Source organism: Myotis lucifugus, unplaced genomic scaffold (genome assembly GCF_000147115.1).
Source record: "Myotis lucifugus unplaced genomic scaffold, Myoluc2.0 scaffold_673, whole genome shotgun sequence".
NCBI lineage: Eukaryota > Metazoa > Chordata > Mammalia > Chiroptera > Vespertilionidae > Myotis > Myotis lucifugus.
The window spans coordinates 26,901-33,241 of record NW_005871721.1 but is presented as its reverse complement, the minus strand read 5'-3'; positions in this window follow the sequence as shown (position 1 = coordinate 33,241).

Genomic DNA, 6,341 nt, shown 5'->3' with positions numbered 1-6,341 from the left:
TCATAGGAGGCAAACCCCTAGATTTTTTTTTCTCTCCCCTTTTTTTGAAAACAAATAAAAAAAAATTTTTTTTTTTTAAAAAGCCGGGGGGGGGGGGGAGAAATTGCCCACCAATTTCCCTTAAAAAAATATAAAGTGCCGCTCGCCCCTCATTGTCTTTGAAACGGTATTCTTGCCCCGTACGTTTCTGTTCAGTTGAGTCCAGGGAGGAAAGGGGAGGGGGAGGGGGACCTCCGCCCAGTCCCCCAAAAGAGACGGGGTTTGGGAGGAGATGAACAAGCAGAAACTGACGAAGTTCACCCGCAGGGCAGGAGGAGGTGGCAAATGTGGAAGGACTGGAAGTCGTTGGGGATTAGGAGGCCAGGAGAGCCGTGGAGGTGGGAGTGGGTGAGCGGAGGCAGCGCCCCGTGCCCCCGCAGGGTGAATGCCAGGGAGTTCATTCTCGCTGCCCTCCCGAGTCCTAGGAAAGGACAGGTATGAGCTCTGGCCGGTTTGGCTCAGTGGACAGAGCGTCGGCCTGCGGACTGAAGGGTCCCAGGTTCGATTCCGGTCAAGGGCATGTACCTTGGTTGCGCGCACATCCCCAGTGGGGGGTGTGCAGGAGGCAGCTGATCATTGTTTCTCTCTCATCGATGTTTCTCTCTATCCCTCTCCCTTCCTCTGTGCAAAAAAATCAATAAAATATATTTTTAAAAAAAGAAAGAGAAGGACAGGTATGAGAAAAATGGGGGACTGGGAGGCACTTGGCGAGTGATAGCTATGATAGGAAACATGCGTGCCACAATAGCTTCACGGTGCCATATCAGCATCAGGAACAGGTATGATGTCCCAGGACTGAGCGGTTTTTATTTTGCTGGAAAACATCACTTTTTTTTTTTTAACCCTATTGACTGGAGTTTGTATTGTGATCTATTTAGAGTTCAATCTTATTGACCCAAGAAGTGCAAGGAGAGCGTTTCAAGAATTCAGTGGAAAGCGATTTTTAAAAAAATATATGTATTTTTTTAAATTGATTTCAGAGAAGAAGGGAGAGGGAGAGAGAGATAGAAACTTCAATGATGAGAGAGAGTCATTGATCGGTTGCCTGCTGCTTGTCGGCTACTGGGGATGGAGCCTGCAACCCCCGGCATGTGCCCTTGACCGGAATCGAACCTGGGGCCCTTCAGTCTGCAGGCCAATGCTCTGTCCACTGAGCCAAACCAGTCAGGGCAGGAAAGCGATTTTTAAAACGTAAATTATGAGGCGTCTCTGCTGTCCTGTGACTTGTTGTCTGGTCCCTCTGCTCACACCGGCTTCATCTTTGCCTTCTCTTCCTTGAGTTCCCAGAGTGTTAAATGTAAGACACGCTACCTAAAAACAGCTTCAACAACCAAACTATTTGTGGTTGGTGAGGAAGAATCTAATTTCATTTGTTGCCTTGGTTTTTTTTATCTTTGGCTGCAGTATATTTTTAAAACATTTCTTGATTTTTTTTTTTCTTTTCCTTTTCTGACTCATTGCAAATGTGTGGGGGTAGGTTGCTGAGCTAGTTTATAAGTTTCCTTGAGCACTTTCATGCTCAAGTTAAAGTAGCAGTTTTCACCCGGTGTGCTGCAAGAATTTTTAAGACCTGCAATAACTGACTTTTTCAGTCAGCGGCACTGACCTCTTTTGCCTTAGATTGTCAAGGAAAAAGAATGACAACAGCCAGCACAACAATAGCCATCTGGTGTGAATGAATCAAAATTATACCTATTTTTTTGATCAGATCAGCCAAAAATATATTTTTGTGTGTGCCACAGAACTTTAGTAATTAGTTTATGTGCGGCATGAGGTGATAAGGGTTGAATATCGCTGAGTTAATACTGGGGAGAAGGGTGGGAGGGAAGGGGTCAACGGGAGGAATAGGGGGAGAATCTGTTAATACTTTCAACAATAAAGATAAATTTAAAAATTTAATACTGGGTACTAAAAGTCTTTAATATTAGGCATCATATAAAATGACATTATAGTTACACAGTTAAGAAGACCATACCACCCTGCTGGTGTGGCCCAGTGGTTGGGCGTGGACCTATGAAGCAGGAGGTCACCTTTTGATTCCCCGTCAGGGCACATGCCCGGGTTGTGGGCTGGATCCCCAGTTGGGGGCATGCAGGAGGCAGCTGATTGATGATTCTCTGTAATCATTGATGTTTCTATCTCTTCCTCTTCCTCTCTGAAATTAATTTTTTTTAAAAAAAAGACTATACTATGTGATATAAAGTGAAAAGTGATTTTTGGTTGTAGAATTACAGATATTTCAAAGCAGTTAAATACATCTTATATGAAACATAATCAACTGCGGTTTATTTAAAATATATTTTCACTGAACACATTTTTTAAAAATATATTTTATTGATTTTTTACAGAGAGGAAGGGAGAGAGATAGAGAGTTAAAACATCGATGAGATAGAAACATCGATCAGCCGCCTCCTGCACACCCCCTACCGGGGATGTGCCCGCAACCAAGGTACATGCCCTTGACCAGAATCGAACCTGGGACCCTTGAGTCCGCAGGCCGACGCTCCATCCACTGAGCCAAACCGGTTAGGGCTCACTCAACACATTTTTAAGTTACATAAATATTTGGATCCCTACTGTGGTAGGTGCTGGGATATAATGGTCAACAGTGAATAATTAAACTCTTACTTATATAGTAATGCTAGTAATGATATTTATAGCAAGCATGTCTGTGTGCCAGGCATTCTGAGTGTTTTACATTTACTTAGGACTCAATACTTTCCCCCCACAAAACACATGTTGTATTCACTGTGTTAAAATTAGACTAATTTTACTTGTATCCCCATGTACTCTATATCTTTTTTTTTTTGCTTATTCACTTGGATCCTCTTCGTTGTCCCACTTTTTCTCTAAATAAATATTATTTAGGAATCTCATCTTCCAAAAGATGTCTTCTTTGATGCTAGGGGTCAGGGTGTTTATGCTTCCTGAACAAAATGTTAGAGCAAAGAAAGAAGTGACAACCTTGAGTAGAGCAGTATTAACACTTCACTTGGAAATTGCTATATTCTGGATGGACATTTGCAGACCTCTGTATTCCTACTATCTCGTGTATAGATCACTGCACCAGAAATAGCAGGTTGTTTTTGTGGCTATGTTATTTTCATTTTTTTTTCTTTGCAGTGCTAAATATGTAAAATAGTGAAAGGACACTTGAATTCTATCCTAGAGCTTTTCTATCAGAATTCATAATCTAGTTAGTCCACTGCTTTGGCCTTTATTACTTACCACTGAGAGATTCTTGGCTTTATCAATTATTAAGTTAGGAGATCAATATAGAGAAAACAGGTGAGATTTGCATCTAATCAGATTTGTTACATGGTGATAGTTAGAAAATTAGTTTTAAGAACAAGGTTGAAGCCCTAGCCGGTTTGGCTCAGTGGATAGAGCGTCAACCTGCAGACTGAAGGGCCCCAGGTTTGATTCCAGTCAAGGGTATGTACCTTGGTTGCGGGCACATCCCCGGAAGGGGGTGTGCAGGAGGCAGCTGATCCGATGTTTCTCTCTCATCGATGTTTCTAACTCTCTATCCCTCTCCCTTCCTCTCTGTAAAAAGTCAATAAAATATATTTTTAAAAATTAAATAAATAAAAAAGAACAAGGTTGAAGAGATTGGCTAAAATGAATACTGTATTTCCCAAGTTGTACTTTTTGTTCCCACAATTTAATGCCACTATAATTGTCATGTTCTAAAATCAGTGCATATATTTAATATGCTCATGGTTTTCCCCCTTGAAAAACTTATTAAATAATATCTTTAAATGAATGGCATTTTAGAATTAAGAAAATAAAGCATTATAGATCCTTTTAGTATATTGATTTGTATGATCTATTATTACTAATATAGATTCTTGAGAGATGACTGTTAAGATTTGTATGCTTCATAAATTATTTTGGAAACTGCAAAATTTTGTATAAATTGTACTTTCATAAATAAAAATCCATTTATATGCACAGAGAACACTTTGTTAAAGACCCTAGCCCAGCCGGGTGTAGCTCAGCGGTTGAGCGTCGACCCAGGAACCAAGAGGTCACCGGTTCGATTCCTGGTCAGGGCATATGCCCAGGTTGCGGGCTCGATCCCCAGTGGAGGTCCTGCAGGAGGCAGCCAATCAATGATTCTCTCTCATCATTGATGTTTCTATCTCTCTCTCCCTCTCCCTTCCTCTCTGAGATCAATAAAAATATATTTTAAAAAAAAAGACCCTAGTAAACTGATTTATTTTATAAAGATTTTTTTGAAAAAGGAAAATTGTAGCTTTTTGTAAAGAACACTTTTTTATGTGAACACTCCCTTCCCAATTTATCTTTATCTTAAATGTGTGCTTTTAGACACTGTCTAATAAAAACACCTACCTTGGTCACAAACACCCATTGGTCACACACATTTGTTAACAACCTCAGTATATTTGTTAATTTGATTTCAGAGAGTATCCAATTAAAATGTTTTTAAAAATCTAAAACTATTAATGTGTTTAATATGCATGTATAGCTACTAAATAAACTTTTTGTGTTTTTTTTCCTTGTATGCTTTTAAAATAAAATTTAAAATAATAACTTGCATCTGAAGACTTTATTGGCTTTACATAAAACTTTATTCTAGTTGACCACTTCTAACTTTTGCTCTAACTCATATAAGGGGAAAATTAAAAGGGCATCATGAAGAAGGAATATAATATTTATTAGTTGACCCAGATTTGTATGCACAAAATCTCAAAATTCACAGTATGGCTTTTCTAATAATGTCATTTTCTTATGTATTCATTGGCTTCACTAATGTGGTAACACAAAAAATAGTATAGAAATGGTTAAAAATTAGGCTAGTCAAACTGAATCCACAAAACATACAGTTTTTATCCTCACTATGACAGTATTTAAAGATATTTTGGCAAACATGAATTTACTTTGACGCTATTTTTTAAAAAAAATATATTTTATTGATTTTTTATAGAGAGGAAGAGAGAGGGATAGAGAGAAACATCGATCAGCTGCCTCTTGCACACCTCCTACTGGGGATGTGCCCGCAACCAAGGTACATGCCCTTGGCTGGAATCGAACCTGGGACCTTTCAGTCCGCAGGCTGACGTTCTATCCACTAAGCCAAACCGGTTAGGGCTGACGCTATTTTAAAATACACTTATTTTAGCCTGTCCGATGTGGCTCAGTGGATGAATGTTGACCCATGAATCAGGAGGTCACAGTTCGATTCCTGGTTAGGGCATATGCCCAGATTGCGAGCTCCATTCTGTCCGGGAGCGTGCAGGAGGCAGCCTATCGATGATTGTCTCTGATTATTGATGTTGCTATCTCTCTCCCTCTCCCTTTCTCTCTTTCTGAAATATATATACATTTCTGTGTGTGTGTGTTCTTTAAAAAAAGTAAAATACATTTACTTTATTCATTTTCTACAGTAAAGTTATAGAGAATAATCCATCTAATCAGCAACAGTAGCTGATTCATTTCTCCTTTTTTGACTCCTCTCTTTAGGCTTATATTTCATAGCCTAAAGTCATCACAAAAAGAAAAGAAAAATCTCCTCTAAAAGGAGGAGACAAATTCTTAAACCACCTTAGAAACTTGACAGGACACTCTAACTTCATAAGGGCAAAGCTTACCCCATAAGTTAATTAGTTCTAATGAGGAAAAGTATTTACATTGAATATAGTAAATTTCTTTTTAATTTGGGATTTAGTTTACTTGTTTGAAAGAACTTTTTCTGCATTATGCCTTTTTTTGGATTAGATATATAAAAGGTAGATAATCTAATATTGGGGAATTTTCTGAGATTTCCCAAATACAGGGATATTTATAGGTTCAGCCTATTTTCTAATACCTAAGTCTATAAGACTATTGAAGGATAATGATACTACAGCATTGTGAAATTCTGCAGAACTTTCAGGATTATTTAAAAAATGAAGTATATCCCTGGCCCGGTGGCTCTGTTGGTTAGAGCATTGTCCTGATGCGCCAAGGTTGTGGGTTTGTTTCCCATTCAGGGTACATATAAGAAAGCAACCAATGAATACATAAGTGGAACAACAATTCCACATTTCTCGCCCTAGAAATCAATCAATAAAAAGTAAAAAATGAGATGCCTGGTCGGAATGGCTCAGTGGTTGAGCATCGACTTATGAACCAGGAGATCACGGTCCAATTCCTGGTCAGGGCACATGCCTGGGTTGTAGGCTCAATTCCCAGTGTGGGGCATGCAGGAGGCAGCCGATCAATGATTCTCTCTCATCATTGATGTTTCTGTCTCTCTCTCCCTCTTCCTTCCTCTCTGAAGTCAATAAAAATACATA